This window comes from Elephas maximus, chromosome 3 (genome assembly GCF_024166365.1).
Source record: "Elephas maximus indicus isolate mEleMax1 chromosome 3, mEleMax1 primary haplotype, whole genome shotgun sequence".
NCBI classification, from domain to species: domain Eukaryota; kingdom Metazoa; phylum Chordata; class Mammalia; order Proboscidea; family Elephantidae; genus Elephas; species Elephas maximus.
This window is the reverse complement of record NC_064821.1, coordinates 146,464,581-146,482,868: the sequence shown is the minus strand read 5'-3', so window position 1 is coordinate 146,482,868 and position 18,288 is coordinate 146,464,581. Positions and strand designations below refer to the sequence as shown.

The 18,288-nt window shown below is 38.4% G+C and overlaps 1 protein-coding gene and 1 long non-coding RNA gene across 2 annotated transcripts in view; one reads left to right on the top strand and one right to left on the bottom strand.

Moving 5' to 3' along the window:
* ALG14 (ALG14 UDP-N-acetylglucosaminyltransferase subunit) overlaps positions 1-18,288 on the bottom strand; it is a 925,968-nt gene that overhangs the window by 428,012 nt on the left and 479,668 nt on the right. The gene's annotated exons all lie outside the window — the stretch shown is intronic.
* The window catches only part of LOC126073267 (uncharacterized), a 30,183-nt gene continuing 24,351 nt past the window's right edge, over positions 12,457-18,288 (top strand). The window contains exons 1-2 of the long non-coding RNA XR_007516702.1: positions 12,457-12,589; positions 17,938-18,027. This is a non-coding gene — a long non-coding RNA (uncharacterized LOC126073267). The remainder of the gene's footprint in view (positions 12,590-17,937; positions 18,028-18,288) is intronic.

Sequence of the window (18,288 nt, the reverse complement as noted above, 5' to 3'; positions counted from 1 at the left end):
TGAACTGTCAACCTCTCGGTTAACAGCCAAGCTCTTAACCACTGTGCCACCAGGGCTCCTTCCCTTCTTGTTAGGCATTATAAAAACAAGTCCTAAATAAAGAAATAAAGGTAAAACAAAATAAACATTTTTCAACAAGATAAACAAGTTGGTATGAAATAGAATAACTATATTGTTTTTTTTTTTAAGTTAAAAACTAGAACATGGAAAAGTTCAGATAAACTTAAACTAGGAAAATAAGAATAAAAGCTTCTTAAAATCCCAATTAAAAAATCATCTGTAATGGGAGGGGGAACTGATCAAGCATCGTGGGGAGCCCTGAGGAGAAGCTGGTTTTAAAAGAGCAGGAATTGTCAGGGAGGGATTAAGGGGATGAGGTAACCCCACCCCTGCTCTGTCAGAATCACTTGGTAGGAACTTTGTACTGTTTAAAAAATTTATATATCAAGAAACCTACTTTTTCCCCCCAACTATAGAAAGGGAGATTCTACAAAACCTTGTTGACTGTCAGGAACGAGCAGAATATATACTGCAGGAGTGCTCTGTGTGTGTGTGTGTGTGTGTGTTGAGATATGAAAATTTGGAAAGCAGAAGTTCTCTGTGTCTGTGTGTTGAGATGATAAAATTTGAAAAACAGGATTCTTAGAAGGCATTTAATATAGGGTGTAAGAATACAGATAGGATTATGATACATAAAGGAAACATGGATAAAGAAGTTGTAGCAGTATGAATTAACTGTCTAGACAATTATCTGGATTGTGGTAGCAGCTGGGGCAGTGGGGCCACCCTGCAGCCCTTGAGTGTGGATGCCTATTCACTGGGAGTGGCTGGCCTTCACAGAGTCTAGTTTGGGGAACAGGGTTTCAGCGCAAGGGTTTTTGGTTTGAACCCACCCAGCAGCTCCATAGGATAAAGACCTGGCAATCTGCTCCTGTAAAGATTATAGTTTAGAAAACCCTCTGGGGCAGTTCTGCTCTGTCACTTAGGGTTACTATGAATTGAAATCGACTTGATGGCATCTAACAACAACACCAACAATCTCCTGTGAGTCTAATAATTACATTGCATAGCATAGTATTTTGGGGAAAATAAAGGCCAGTTAGAAATGTATGAATATTTAACCTTAAGTATTTTATTCTTTATTATAATAATTTTATAAATTTATAAGCCACAATTAAAACAAACAAACAAAAATGTTTTGGGATGGGAGGGTTGTCAAACCGAGGGTCTGTAGCAGGTAGAACTGAGTAGTTTCTCTTTAACTTGAATTCTGTTATTTGCTCTTGGAGGAGAAAGGAATGGGAAGTAGAGAATCAAAATATGGAGAAAGGCTACCTTACTCAGAGTTTAGTATTTTACCTGACAGGGGGGAACCATAGAGAAATCTTTTCTGTAGCCATGGGGAATTCCTCATTCAAACTTAAGTAGCATCACTGAAAAGGAGTAAAATGTAATCATATTAAAGCTGGGTTCCCTAGCCTTTCCCTGGTTTAGTTTTATTCCCTTTCCCTTTGCATCAGTTTAAAAAGCAGTACCGTGAATGCTAGAGGATTTAGAAAGGTTGGGGTTGCCTGTTTTCAGCAGCTGGCTTCATACAAACTTTCACACTAATGCTAATGGTAGTGAACTTGGTGCTCCGAAAAGAAAAAGAAATGGAATATTTTCATGCATGATTCTAACATTTTTTTTTTTTAATAATGCTCCCAATGCAGACTTTCAAAAAACAAAGCCTGCTAGCAGTTAGGCAAATGCTTAGCATGTATTAGATTCTTAACAGTTTTTACATGAATGAAAAGTCAAAAGTGAGTAGTGTAATAGTTATTTTTCACCAAGGGATGTTAACATTTCTAGGTCAGTTATTGATATTTCATGAGCATTTAGACAGATAACGGCACTGTGCCACCCATATGAAAATGCAAACAAAAAACAGAACATGTATGGGCTATGTATGTCTATTTTGATTGGGCCCTTTTTGCTTGGCTAGTTGTTTGGTAAATAATTCGTTTCTAACAGGCATGTGTTCATTTACAAACAACTTAGTTTGAAGGTGGAAACCTTTAAATCCTAGAATGTTAGGGCTACTGATGATGGCAGATAAAGCAGTAACTATGTACTTCTGGATTTGAGAAGACTAGGAAAATATGGTACAGATGATCGTTATATGGACTCATGAAACCTTTTAGCACACTGTGTATTGTAAGGAATTTGGAATAGAGAGATGAAATATCATACCCAATATTGTTGTTAGTTGCCGTGGAATCAATTTCGACTTATGGCAACCCCATGTGTTACAGAGTAGAGCTGTCTATAGGGTTTTCTGGCTGTAATATTAACAGAAGCAGATCCCTAGGCCTTTACTTCCATGGTACCACTGGATAGATGTGAACCACCAAGATTTAGGGTAGTAGTAGAGCACCAACCCTTTGTGCCACCCCAGGACCTATGCCTGATATTAGTTCATTTATAATATTGGTACTCTTTGGATGTATTTGGAGGTGGGAGTCCTTTTGAAGTTAACTACCATATTTACATGCCGTAATACTGGGATTGACAGTTTAGAAAATCTTTTGCCAGTACTACAGATTACGCTGGTAAAATGAGGCACCTACAGCAGATATTAGCAGAATGGAAAGGCCATACAAGAGTATGAATGTACATTAATTTGTTATTGATTGTTATTTTGTTTAACAGACATTTATTCAGGACCTACTGTATGGTAGGAAGTGTTTAGGCACTGCGGTCAATGGTGAGGGGAAAGAAGGCAATGGTTCCCCCCACTTATGGGGCTTGCATTCCACTGGGAGAAGGGATTCTTTAAAAAAAAAAAAAGTATATTATATATATGTATCACAATGATATTAAATTGCAGCTATAAAGAAGAGTCACAAGGTGCCATGAGGGCAGAAAGGATTGACCTGTTGAAGGAGCTCAGAGAAGACTTCCCTGAGGAAGTGAGGATTGATCACTGAGCTGAAGGATGCATGGGAGTTAACATGGGAGTGGAGGGGCAGGGCAAGCGTGAGATTTATGTGTATATATATGCAGAGGCCTTGTGGAGAGGAAACACAGCACAGCTAAGGAACAGAAAGAAGGTCACATTAGCTGGAGTGCAGCAAGCGAAGGCAAGTACCAGTTAAGGCTGGAGAAGGTGGGGTCCTCTCCTATGAGCACTGGGAAACCATGAAGGGTTTTTAAGTTGGGGACAAGTAAGGAGGTGACATGACTGGAGACAGCTTTTAGAAAAGATTCCCCTTGGAGCCCTCCAGTCTGATTTTACACTGAAAAGTCCAGTTAGGAGGCTATATTACAGCAATCCAGAAAAGTGATGGTAATAGCTTGAGAAAAGGGGATCCTTTTGTAAGCTATTTAGGAGGTGTTAGGGATTGAATTGTGTTCTCCAAAAATAAGTGTTGGGATCCTAAGTCCTATACCTGTAGATGTAATTCCATTTGGGAATAGGGTTTTCTTTGCTATGTTAATGAGGACATAGCAGTATAGGGTATGTAATCAGTCAATGACTTTTGAGATATAAGCGAGCAGATTAGGCACTGGAAGAAGCACAGATGGATGAAGATATACGCCACACCACAAGAAACCAAGGAACCTAGGAACAGAAGCTAAAAGAGACAAGTTTCTTCCCCCAGAGTATACACAGAGAGAGACAAAGACGGGGGAGAGAGAGAAAGACAGACGCAGATAGCCTTGTCTGTAGCTGCTGCCATGAATTTGGACTTCTGGCCTTCTAAACTCCTGTTCTTTAAAGCCACCCATTTGTGGTATTTTTGTTACAGCAGCACTAGGAAACTAAGGAAGTAGAATCCATAGAACTTGGTGGTAGACTGGATATGGCGGCAGAGTAGGAAGATGGAGAAAGTAACTTATCAAGGGTGTCCCCCTAGGGTCCTGGCTGTCAGATTTGGAGGCACAGTCACCATTCACTGAAATGAAGAACCTAGAAGTGGACCAAGTTTAGCAGGCAGGTCATGAGTTTGGTTTGGGTTTGTCGAGTTTGAGGTGTCTTTGAGATGTCCTGTGGTAATGACAAGTAGTCAGAAGCTCAGAGGAGCGATCTGGGATGGATATTTAAACTGGAGATATTCCTGAATGTAAGTGATAATTGAAGCCACAAGTGGAGATAGAATCACGTAAGAAATGAGTAGAGAGGAGAAGGTTTAGAACTGAGCCTTAAGGAATTCTATTATTTAATGGCTGGTATATGAACAAGAGCCTGCAAAGGTATCAAAGGAGTGGCCAGGGAGGTAGGAGGGAAATAGAAGTGTGGTGTTATAGCAGCACAGGGAAGAAAGTGTTTCAAGGCAAAAATGATCAGTAGTGACTGCTGCTGTTGAGAGGTCAGATAACATGAAGGCTGCACATAGAAGATGCTGGTATTGACCTTAGTGTTGGCAATGGCTATTTCAGGAGTATGGTAAGGGTGGAGAGAAGAATGGAGTGGGTTGAAGAGTGAAAGGGACAAACCTTTCTAGAATTTTGATTGTAAAGGGGTGGGGGGGGGAATATACATACATCGTAAATCTGTTGAATCTTGTTTCTGTCAGAAACTTGAGAATGTTTAAAACCTAGTAGAAGGAGACAATTGAAGGAGAAAGAATAAAGGATAATGAGGATTGAAAATTTCCTTAAGAAGGCCAGAAATGATGGCTCTAAAGTGCACAGGTGGAGAGGTTGGCCTTAGATGGCGTGATAACACCTCTGTTGTATAGGTGGGAAGGAGGACAGATGGGTGCAGACGTAGGTAGTTTTCATGGTTGGTAGTAGGATATTGAGAGTTTTCATATGTTGGCTTCCATTTGTGCGTGTGTGTGTGTGTCCGTGTGTGTGAAGTAGGATGAGGATTATCTGCTGAGTATGAGGGTAGAGGGTTGGAGATTAGTGGAAGGGCTTGAGGACATCAGTGAAACAGGGTCTTTGAGTCTTTAGATGGGAGAAAGTGATTGGAAGGTCGGAATATGATACCACTGAGGATTAGAAGAGGGTGGTATAACTGAGTGGTGGGACAAAAAGGATATGAGTGTTCACAAAGGGTGGGAGGAAAGACTTGAAGGGGGCCAGGAGAAGCAAACATGCTAGGACTGCCACTTGACCCCAAAGTGTGATAGTCCAGACAGCCACTACCTGAGAGGTTTGCAGAAGTATCTTCAGGGCACTGAGAGGAGACGCCCAGGATGTAGCTGTTTTCTAGGTGTGAAGCAGCAGTTCCAAAGGGCCTAGTAGAAGCGCTTGGGAGGTGAAGAGGGCTGGGTCAGGTGGCTAGGAAGGAATAGTCTACCATGACAAGGATGTTGTTGTTGTTATTGTTAGATGCTGTCATGTCAATTCTGACTCATACCAACCCTATGTACTACAGAAAGAAACACTGCCCGATCCTGCGCCATTCTCACAATCATTGTTAAGCTTGGGCCCATTGTTGCAGCCACTGTGTTAATACATCTCTTTGAGGGTCTTCCTCTTCTTTGCTGGCCCTGTACTTTAGCAAGCATGTTGTCCTTCTCCAGGGACTGATCCCTCCTGATACCATGTCCAAAGTATGTAAGATGTAGTCTTGCCATCCTTGCTTCTAAGGAGCATTCTGGTTGTACTATTTCCAGGACAGATTTGTTGGTTCTTTTGGCAGTCCATGGTATATTCAGTATTCTTTGTCAACACCACAATTCAAAGGCAAAAATTCTTCTTCAGTCTTTCTTATTCATCGTCCAGCTTTCACGTGCATATGGTGCGATCAAAAATACAATTGCTTGGGTCAGGCACACTTATTCTTCAAGGTGACCTCTTTGCTTTTCAATACTTTAAAGAGGTCTTTCACAGCAGATTTCCCCAATGCAAAGCACATTTTGATTTCTTGATTGCTGCTTCCATGGGTGTTGATTGTGGATCCAAGTAAAATGAAATCCTTGACAACTTCAATCTCCTCTCCATTTATCATGATGTTACTTATCGATCCAGTTGTGAGGATTTTTGTTTTCTTTATGTTGAGGCGTAATCCATACTGAAGGCTGTGGTCTTTGATCTTCATCTGTAAGTGCTTCAAGTCCTCCTCACTTTCAGCAAGCAAGGTTGTGTCATCTGCACAATGCAGGTTATTAATGAGTCTTCCTCCAATTCCGGTGCCCTGTTCCTGTTCATACAGTCCAGCCTCTAGGATTATTTGCTCAGTATACAAACTGAATATGTATGGTAAAAGGATACAACCCTGATGCACACCTTTCCTTACTTTAAACCATACAATATCCTCTTGTTCTGTTCGAATTATTCCCTCTTGATCTATGCACAGGAAGCTCAGGAGCACAATTAAGTGTTTTGGAATTCTCGTTCTTCACACTTATCCATAATTTGTTATGATCCACACAGTTGAGTGCCTTGTCATAGTCAATAAAACACAGGTAAACATCTTCCTGGTATTCTCTGCTTTCAGCCAGGATCCATCTGGCATCATCATTGATATTCCTGGTTCCACATCCTCTTCTGAATCCAGCCTGAATGTCTGGCAGTTCCCAGTAGATATACTGCTACAGCTGCTTTTGAATGATATTCAGCAAAATTTTACTTGTGTATGGTATTAATGACATTGTTCGCTAATTTCCGCATTCGGTTGGATCACCTTTCCTGGAAACAGGTATAAATACAGATCTCGTCCAGTCAGTTGGCCAGGTTGCTGTCTTCCAAATTTGTTGGCATAGGCGAGTGAACGCTTCCAGTGCTGCACTGGTTTGTCAAAACATCTCAATTGATATTCCATCAATTCCTGGAGCCTTGTTTTTCTGCCAATGCCTTCAGTGCAGCTGGGACTTCTTCCTCCAATACTGTGGGTTCCTGATCATACGCTACCTTGAAATGGTCGAATATCGACTACTTCTTTTTGGTATAATGACTCTGTGTACTCCTTCCATCTTCTTTTGATGCTTCCTGTGTCAATCAATATTTTCCACATGTAATCCTTCACTATTGCAATTCGAGGCTTGAATTTATTTTTATTGTGCTTTAAGTGAGGCTTGAATTTTTTCTTCGGTTCTTTCAGCTTGATAAATGCTGAGCTTGTTCTTCCTGTTTGGTTTTCTATCTGCTGCTCTTTGCACATGCCAATATAATACTTTACTTTGTCTCCTCAAGCCGCCCTTTGAAATCTTCTGTTCAGTTCTTTTACTTTACCATTTCTTCCTTTCCCTTTAGCTACTTGACATTCAAGAGCAAGTTTCAGAGTCTCTTCTGACATCCATTTTGGTCTTTTCTTTCTTGTTTTTTTAATGACCTCTTGCTTTCTTCATGGATGATATCCTTGATGTCATTCTGTAATTCGTCTGGTCTTCTGTCATCAGTATTCAATGCCTCAAATCTATTCTTGAGATGGTCTCTAAATTCAGGTGGGATATACTCAAGGTCATACTTTGGCTCTCGTCGACTTGTTCTAATTTTCTTCAGTTTCAACTTGAACTTGCATATGAGGAATTGATTGTCCATTCCACAGTCGGCCTCTGGCCTTATTTGGACTGATGATATTGAGCTTTTCCATCATCTCTCTCCACAGATGTAGTCGATTTGATTCCTGTGTACTCCGTCTGGTGTGTCCATATGTTTATTTTGGTGAAAAAAGGTATTTGCAATGAAGAAGTCCTTGGTCTTGCAAAATTGTATTATCCGATCTCTGGCACCGTTTCTATTACCAAGGCCATATTTTTCAGCTACCGATCTTTCTTTGTTTCCAATTTTTGCACCAGTAATCATCAATGCATTCCAATTGCATGGACAATCAATTTCAGACTGCAGAACTGATAAAAATCTTCAATTTCTTCATATGTGGCCTAGTGGTTAGTGGGTAAATTTGAATAATAGCAATTATTAACTGGTCTTCCTTGTAGGTGTATGGATATTCTCTTGTCGATGACAGCACTATACTTCAGGATAGATCTTGAAATGTTCTTTTCGATGATGAATGCAAGACCATTCCTCTTCAAGTTGTCATTCTCAGCGTAGTACACCAGATGACTGTCCGATACAAAAATGGCCAATACCAGTCCATTTCAGCTCACTAGTGCCTAGGATATCAATGTTTGTGCATTCCATTTCATTTTTGATGATTTCCAATTTTCCTAAGTTCTTATTTTGTACGTTCCATGTTCAGATTATTAATGAATGTTTGCAGCTGTTTCTTCTCATTTTGAGTCATGCCACATCAGCAAATGAAGGTCCAGAAAGCTTGACTCCATCCATGTCATCAAGGTTGACTCTACTTTGAGGAGGCAGCTCTTCCCCATTCATCTTTTGTGTGTCTTCCAACCTGAGGGGCTCATCTTCTGGTACTATATCAGAAAATATTTCAGTGCTATTCGTAAGGTTGTCACTGGCTAATTTTTTTCAGAAATAGACTGCTGCTGGGTCCTTCTTCCTAGTCCGTCTTAGTCTGGAAGTTCAGCTGAAATTTGTCCACCACGGGTGACCCTGTTAGTATCTGATTACCGGTGGCATAGCTTCCAACGTCACAGTGACACCCAAGCCCCCACAGTATGACAAACTGACAGACATGTGGGGGATGACAAGCATAGAGGATAGATTTCTGCAGTGGCGGTACTGGCTACCTTCGTTTTGAGCACTGAGTGAAGAAAACAGGGATGAGTTTAGTGTCCCTTGTTTCCCTTGGCTGGAGTGAGAGCAGACCCCTAATTTGCATGTCCTGCTTCTGCTTGAGATGGATGATAGTGGAAGCAGAGATTTACCTAGTACAAAAATGCCATATACTGCTCTAGGTGCTTGATGAACATTGTATCGGTTATTCCCCATGGCAGCTGTGTAAAAGGTGTTGCCTTTTAAAAACCTATTCCTATTGCATTTCATCTTTCTGATCGGGATTCATTATTTCAGCTTATGAAGATAATTTTGAAAACGGATTCTGTTACCCATGGTATTAGCTATCTTTCCCAGCTCTGGGTCATATTCATATTAAGTAAACATGTCTTTGTAAAAATAGTCACTGAAAGGGCACCCAGAAGAGAAAACCTGATAGAATAGCTGGAGGTATTTCTCAAGTCTACTTCAGACCATGTTCTACACTCTGCTTCTAGTTAGTCAAATGGCTCTGGATTTACCTAATTTTGCTATCCAGCCCATACTTCTTTGTATTAATCACGAAACTATCATTAGAAACTTTCAGAACTTCTCTGGAATCAAGTTATGCTTCATCTGGCATTCTTCTATCTACCAGGATGTAGCAGTGAGAGTGGGGGTGAGGAATAGGAAGGAGTCAGGGTTGACTGGTTGTGTTAGATTGGAAGATGGGGAAGCGTTTGGATCAGAGTGTCATTCACTAATATATGGAACTGGAGGAAGGGCCGGTTTGGGGTAAAGTTCGGTTTGGCCCATGTAGTATCTGACTCAAGCCATGGCCTTTTTGATCTCCTCAAATTCATGTGAAAGCTGGACAATGAAAAAGGAAGACAGAAGAAGAATTGATGCTTTCAAACTGTGGTGTTAGTGAAGAATATTGGGTGTAACATGGATTGCCAGAAGAATGAACAAATCGGTCTCCCAAGAAATAGAATCAGAACACTCCTTAAAAGTGAGGATGACAAGACTTTGACTCACTTTATTTTGGACACACCATCAGGAAAGACCAAGCTCTAGAAAAAGACATCATGTTTGGCACAGTAAAGGGTCAATGAAAATGAGGGAAACCCTTAAGAGGTGGATTGACATAATTTCCACAACAATGGGCCCAAACATACCAAAGATCATGATGATGGCATAGGACGGGGCATCATTTTGTTCTATTATGCATAAGGTGGCCATGAGTCAGAGCCCACTCAACAACATCAGAAGCCTGCAGGGCCTTCAGGATGCCCAGATGGAGCCATCTAGTGGGCAGGTGACCTTCCAAGACTGGTGCACTGGGGGAAGGCAGGGTCTGGGAGCACACAATAGGCAGTGTTGAAGTGAATACTGAGTCAGCCCTGTCCCTGGAAGTCCTCCTGCTAGGAAGAGACCAGCTTTCATAAGCTCGCGGCTGAGAGATGTATAGCAAGCCTTTTCGTGTTCTTCCCTACTGAGAAACAAGCTCACGTTAAAGTCTATATAAATTGCATGGCAGGGGGAGTGAGGGGTGGAGGGAAGGCACAAACATCATGGCTTTCAGCACGTCCCTAGAAGGGTTTCTTTGGTGTTCGTGATTCCTGTGACTCAGGATGGGCTAACGTTGTCAAGTTCGTGTTTAGAAACTCCCCTTGTAAAAGTGCCATGGAAATATTTCCCGTATCTGTTTCAGCTGTCCTTCCTATGGCACCTCGTATCCTAGCCTTCTGCCAGCTACTAGCCACATGTAGAGGCGTATGAACTGGGTCCCGTGCTCTTCCACTTTTACTGGGTATTCCTGTGTTCAGCAATCACCCAGCTCTCAAAGGCCCTTCATCTACTTTAGTAGTGAGCATCTTTTTTTTTTTTCTTTCTTTCTTTCTCTTTTTACCATTTTCCTTGCCTGACTCAGTGTCCTAAAGTGAATGAACAGGGGCAATTTCTTTGTGCCAGAAACACTGGTTTTCTGGGGAAATGTATAAAAAAATCCCCAGATTAGTCTCAGATTTGGCATGCATGATTAAGCAAGCAGCTGCTTAATAAGAAGGAAAGTTGGGAGTAAAACAATTTAATTAGCTTCTGTCTGTGTTGAGCCTTTTATGGAAACCACAACTTGAATATATGGAGTCCTTTATGTAGTTTTCAATGAAACACTTTTGCAAAGGGAGATGCTCAACATATAACCCTGAAGACTTAACTGAAAGTAAGTCTGTTGAAAATATAAAATCTTCATCCAGTATAACAAAGACTTCATAAAAACAGATGTTTTGGGGGATTGATAAATAGCTTAATGGTGAATTGTTTGAGTGCCTTTTACTGGATTAGTTAAATTAACAATTCATAAAATAGATGTTACATGATACCTATTTATAAATATTTTATAGCATAACTGTTAACAAACATTTATGAAATAAATACTCATGCTATACATTGAATTTTAATGAAAATAAATCAGCAGCCTGTGCCCAGGCCCCCTCTAGCACCAGTAGAGAGCAGACAAAACCCGTCAGAGCAAACTATCCCTCCAGTTAGGAACAGATTCTCCACTCTGACGACTGGTTTCATTTTCCGCATTTATCTGCCCCCTGGCCTCCAAGCCCCTATTTGCTTTAGTCTTAGAAGAACATTTCCCTTTTATACCTCACTTAGTAGGTTTTAATGATACTTAATTTATGTACAAAACTTTTATGTATTATTTGGTTAATATTAAACTTAGGCTAAAAGACTTCAAATTAAATATTTTGTTACCCAATCCACATGTGCTGAATTTTTTAAAAAAGTAAATGAGCAATATAGTTAATGGAGTGCCAATGAGAAGAACTGTAGTATCTATATTTTTTACTGAGCGTAAAAAACAATGCGGAAAGAATGCGTTATAGAAACATGAGCTCTGTTGGAAGTGGCCTGTGGGACATCCTGGTTGGAAGGGAATGAAGTAGGGTTATTGCTGGTGCAGTCAATGACTTGGGTTTTCTCTGGTGAACTGGCTTCAGTAGCTGACTTTACTTCTTTACATTAGGCAGCTGGAAATGGGTATTCATTCATTTCGTTTTCATTTGAGGGTCAGCTCCATCAAAGATGGAGCCATAGAAATGTTCTGTTTGCTGGATATAAGCAAATGCATTGGTTTGAATGTTACTAAGGTTTTTAGGGACCAAATAAAAACCATGGAGGATTTTTAGTCCAAGGATATGTGCGACTGCAAAATATTTTTAAAAAGTTAAATACTAATTTAAGTAGTAAGTGGTACGGTTGTTTTCTAGGACTGTGCTATTGTTCTTACCATTTTAATTTTGTTCTAAATATTGTTTGTCCTACAGCACAGTTAGTTTGTATTTGGTAATTATTATTTGCTTTGATTGTACAGGTAATATAATTTCTCTTATGGCTTTTAGCTTAAATGTACCTTAGAAATTATCTAACCAGCTCATTTCATAGATGAGGAAACTGAAGCATAGAGAAATCAGTTGATATTTCCTAAGTTTAATAAAAAATAATATTAAAAAAAGGATATCTTCATTTACAGTACTTCAGATTTCCTCTTAATGTTAAACTTCAAGACTTTGATGATTTTGAATCTGATGATGTAAAGTTGTCTTCTAAAATTTACAACATTGAGATCTTTAAGATAGTAGATTTTCCCCCCTCTTTTATTTTAAATACAAATGTAAGACATATGGCAAATAGCTGATTAAGGCAAAAAAACACAAAAGGCTTAAAATTCTTATAGTTTGTTTGTGTTCATTTAAAAAAATGCTAAAAAAAAAAACTGCACACTCTTCAAAATGTAAGCAATTTTTAATGTTGGTTTATCCTGAGAGAGCGATTTGTATCTGTCATTTCTCCTTACAGATTGAAGAAATATGGATACCATCACTACACTAGGTGCTATTTTTACCAGCTTTGTCATCTGTCAGCTTATTTTCCACTTTGTAAGTTCTTGGTTTTCAGCAAAAGTTTCTCCACGTTTTAATGATCTCAGCTCGGAAAAGAAGATTAAATGGAACTCAAGGTAAAGCAAATCAAAATGTAACTGATTAATTAAAAAAAAAACTAGTTTTGTGACATAAAGTAGCTATCTCAAATATCCTCAAAAGAGTATTTTTCACTGAGAATGTAACAAATTTTAATGCCAGGTGTTATTATTTGGCCTTTGGAGCAAAGGTAAAGAAGTAGGTAGATGTCATACAAGACATTAAAAATTTTTTTTTATATTGAAAGGTGTTAAGTTGAAATTTTTTAACTTTCTGGGGAAGCGTGGGAAGGTTAGACACTAGCTGTTTGTTTAAGACTACTGTTTTGTCTTCTTTTCTGAAATGTTTAAGATAAACACATGTTCTTCGGACATCATAATGAAAGAAAATCTTCCTTGGTGTTGTGAGCAGCCTATTTATGGTACTGACTGGCTTAGGGCAGTTAAACAGTACACACCAGAGAACACAGGACAAGATCAGTGTGTCCAAATCTCTCTTTTAATATATTTTCCTTATCATTCAGAGCCCTTCAGAATGTATTTTTTGCTATGTAATTCTAAACTTAAAAATTGCTTTTTAGATTTTCCTTAATGAAAAAGAAAATTGCTAAAGAACAAGATTTCTACAAGGATGTAGAAATCTGCTGGAGTTTTTTAGTAAATCGGTTATACTTTTTTTTTTTTTTCCTGCAACTCATTAATCTCTCACAAGGTCTCAAAGACCAAATGACTCTGATGACTGCTTGACCTCCTTTAAAGCTTTTCATGTGCTCAGACATGGCTGTGCATTTGCAAACCTCTGCAGCTATGGGAATATTTTTTGTTGTTATTTAGTTGAAGTTTTTTTTTTTTTTTTAATGCTAACTGTAAAACGAATTCAGCAAGTCTTTAAAATTGCTGTAATTGTTTTCATTGACTTTTCCTTTTAGAATTAAAGAACTTCTGCCACATGCCTAAGTATTTGAGAAAGATCACATTTGACCTGAAATGCTCTATCTTTGCGTCGAATTTTTTTGCAGGCATCCACTTAGGTTTTTTTTTTTTTTTTGTGGTAAATGTATAGGTAAGGAAACGTTTGTCTTTTCATCAGTCTTCGCATGTACGGTTCAATGACATTAAATATGTTCATCACGTTGTTCAAGCATCACATCATCATTAACCATTCCTGAATTTTTCCATCATCCTTAAAAGACCCTCAGTGTCCCCTGAGCATTGTGTCTTCCTTTCCTGCACCATCCCTCCCGCCTGTGGTAACCACTAGGAAACTTTGAGCTTTATGTACTTGCCTGTTCTAGATATTTCATATAAGTGAGATCATACAATATTTGTCTCTTCTGTTACTGACCTATTTCACTCAGCATAATGTTTTCAGGGCTTATCCATGTCATAGCATCAGGACTTCATTTCTCTTTATGCCTGAGCGATACTCCAGTTGTGTGTGTACCATATTTTGTTTATCCATTCATTTTTTGATGAATATTTAGCCTGTTCCCACCTTTCAGGCATCCACTTTTATAACTGATAATGTGAATAAGACTTTAGTTGTTTTCTTGTGGACATTATATTGATTTGTCTGGTTCATACATGCTGCAGTTCTTCTTGCCCAGAAAGCAAGAGTCATTTTTCCACATGTTTGAAAAATGAGAGGTATGTTTTTTTGTCTTAAGAATAGCACACATTGTATTGTTGAAATGTACTGTAATAAAGGTACTAACCATTATTTGTTTTAAACTCTTTCTGATATATAAAGATAGTTGGAATGCTGGAAAACAGAAGTTAGAGTGCGAACTAGGGGCATGCAGTCTCTGCTACTACTTTAAGCTCTCCATTTCTTTTTCGCTCAGGGTAGGCTAATGGGTTTTGAATCTTGTTGTTGTTGTTGTTGTTAGGTGTTGTTAGGTTCTGACTCACAGTGACCCTATGTACAACAGAACATAACACTGCCTGGTCCTACCCCATCCTCAAGACTGTTGTTATGCTTGATCCCATTGTTGTAGCCACTGTATCAGTACATCTCATTGAAGATCCTGTTCTTTTCTATTGATCCTCTACTTTACCAAGTGTGATGCCTGTCTCCAGGGACTGGGTTCTCCTGATAACATGTCCGAAGTATGTCAGAGGAAGTCTCGCCATCCTCGCTTCTAAGGAGCATTCTGACTGTACTTCCTTCAAGACAGATTTATTTGTTCTTTTAGCAGTCAATGGTATATTCAATATTCTTCGACAACACCATAATTCAAAGGCGTCAATTCTTCTTTGGGCTTCCTGATTCATTGCCCAGCTTTCCCATGGGTAGCTGCCAGTCAAAGGAATAGAGAGGGTATAGAGAGGTAGATGCAAACAAAAATGGAACAAAACCATGAAATTTAAAAATGCTTTACATTGTTTAGTCTTATCACTGCAATTCTACGCTGCACGGGAATACCATTTGGGAAACTGAGTTCCCATTTGAAAAAGAAGGCTGGGATTATATAAAATTCATTTAGCTATTCAAATGGTGTGTTTGCTCTGTCTCTGTCTTTCTCATACTTTAGAGTTACTCCTGCTTCCCACTCCAACTGTGAGGGAGAGAATGCAAAAAGGGAAAAAACTGGCTACTATTTAAGTAAAGCATCGACTCGACGGCACAGGGATTTAAGTAAAGTACGCATTTCTGTCTTGAAGCCCAGCCTCCAGTCTTGAAACAGGCAGATCAATACAACACACATAGTTCTTCCTAGTAATCAGGAAAAAGTCTCTGAACAATGGGTGGTCTAAGCCATCTAACAGAAAAAAGATAGGAGGAAAATCCTCACCAGAAAATGTACACTTGAGGGCTTATAGTTTAATTATCAATGAGAAGTTGTTGTGTTTAATTGTTGCTTTTTCCAAATATTTACATGCTTTTAGGTTATATATAAAAATATAATCTTAGATTTTTAATACTTATTTTTATCCAGTTGCTGTCATATAGCTTAGAAAGTTCCATCGTGTTGAAAGAATCCTAATTTTAAATTTACTGCTTTAAAATTTAACTGTCCGGTTTATTTGAGCTATATCGTTTCTATTGGTAATAGAGTATTTGTGAATGATTAAATCAGTAAGTTCAAATAGCTGTTGCAAAAAGGATCACTAAGTATTTCCTAGAAAACTAGTGTCTTTTTGTAAGCATAAACATTTCTTTTTAATTTTCTTTGAAGAAAAATTGAAGTATTTAGTCTTGGGCAGCATTTTGCTATTTCTTTTCAGACACTAATGAATTTACATTTTTCTTTGTTAGGAATCTAATTTTAAAGAATAAGACAGGAAATTTTTACTAAGAGAGAAGTGTCAAAGTATGGCTTTTAATATAGAATAGTATGTCAGCACAGGGTGTCTGTTTCTTCTGTTACTTATAATGGGAGCTATTTGGTCCGTGTTACATTTAACTGTCCTCTAATGAATTATAGGAGCTCTGTTGTGGCAGTGGATAAGAGCTTGGCTGCTAACCGCAAGGTCAGCAGTTTGAATCTACCAGCTGCTCCTTGGAAATCCTATGGGGCAGTTCTCCTGTGTCCTATAGGATCGCTATGTGTTGTAATTGACTGAACAGCAACAGGTTTTTTGTTTTAATGAATTATATACCATTTCCATCAGCTGAGGGCTTGTAATCCATTCCATTTACCATATAGTATCTCAACAGAAAAGAGAATTTGAGGCCTGAGTATCAAAAACAAAGAAAATTCTGCTGAAAGGGAACTTTTGGACTAAGGTTATTGAACACTAAAACTGGTTAGTAAGAGAGGCTATCCTTTTTTTCCCTCTTATACAATTTTGGAACAGTAATGGAAAGCTGACTATAGGATGACTTAGATGGAGTGTTTCATTTAATCATCAAGGAGTTTATGTTTTTCTCTTGCTCAACCAAATATAATACAGATGTGCTTAGTGTGAAAATTCCAGACTTTTAAGTCAGGTAAATTGGCCTAAGTATTCACACTTAACAATGATCCTTTGGCAAAGGATCAGTGCCTTTAAATTAGATTTTTTGAGATGTTAAAATAATATTTGATTTAATATGATTACACTCATCTATTTAGAAACGTATCATCCATTAGATCAAATATATTGGCTTTTCATGTTACAATGAGATTTTCTAACATCAAGCTTTATCTTGGTTGATATATTTCAGTTATTTTTAAAGATCCAGGATCATATTGTGGAGAGCTATTTATTGCATACCTATAATTTATAGAGAAAAAGCTTTGCTATTCCTTTCATCTTTTATTCTAATGAAGAGAAAAGAAAACTTCATTACTTGTAAGCTCAATCAAGATGTGAGAAGACCTAAAGTGTTGGATAAAAAACTTCCCTGTGTGGATAACTACATAGTACCTACATATAGATCTTAAAGTGGCACATCATAGAATTTGGGTATCTTTTGAGTCATTAAGTTATTAATTAGCAGGATATGTTCATAGAAACTGATGTTTCTCGTTGAAACCTTATTCCTTCTATAAAAGAAAATTGGACCTGGATCTTGTGAACATTTTGCTTTCACTTGAGTGCTTCTTTAAAACCAGGCCTGAATTGCCCTACTTGTAAGTGCTTTCATAATATTGTGAAAGGACTAGTAATAGCTGCCCTAGCTTTCTCACGGCTTTGTTACAAAAATCAGGTGAAATAATGCATGTGGATGTACCTTTAAAACTGAGATCTCCCAGGTAATACATCTTCATTTCATGATCCATCTGAATTGTTTTAATTATACCAAAAACAAAAAAACAAACAAAAACGAAAAAAATCAAACCCATTGCTTTTCAGTAGATTCCAACTCATAGCGACCGTATAGGACAGGGTAGAACTATCCCATAAGATTTCCAAGGAGCAGCTGGTGCATGTGAACTGCTGAACTGCTGACCTTTTGGTTAGTAGCTCATCTCTTAACCAGTGTGCCACCACAGCTCCATTTCAAGGATAAGGAAGTGGTGAGGGCCAGTACATTAGGAAGCATTCCCAGCTGATTCCTAAAGAGCAGAGAACTCAGCCTGCAGTGACACTGTTGGAGATGGAGCTGGGAGCAGGGTGCTGGGTAGTGGGCTTACCAGTTGCCGCCTCTCTGTACAAAACTCCATCAACCGCTTTATCACATATGCTTCTGCTTTAGAGCTCCTCACCAAGAAGTGATTCCTCAGTTTTCTAGCAGGGCATGGCAGTCATGGGCATTTTTTTGGTCATTAATTCCAAAGTAAAGTGTGGCCCTTGGATTTCAAAATGGCATTTTTCTATTGTGCTCTCAGATGTATTCCACTGTGATATTTAAATGCTTCTAGATATAACTTTTAAGAAGGCTAAATGTCTTACCAGAATGAGTTAAAGTTTGGTGCAAAGGATCTGAAATCTTTGTTATGTGTTTTGTTTCATTTCAGGGTGGTATCCACATGCGAAGCTTTAGTGGTTGGAATTTTTAGCCTGTGTATTTTTTTATTTCATGAGGCTGCTACAGTTAATCTGCATTGGTAAGCTGTTTATTTCTAAGATAGTCAATTTGATTTCTATGTTTATATTAATTATTAATAAGAACATTTCTTACTTCAAAACATAAAGCATAGAGATGGTATGTGTTTCATGAAAATGCCTGTGTTCAAGATTATTTTTAGCAAGGCCCTTAAAATGATTTATTTTAGATTTGAACACATACAATGAGGGTCATTTTGTCTTAATATTGCAATTGTTATCAAAAATAGGGAGCATATGGTGATGATATAAACATTCTCACT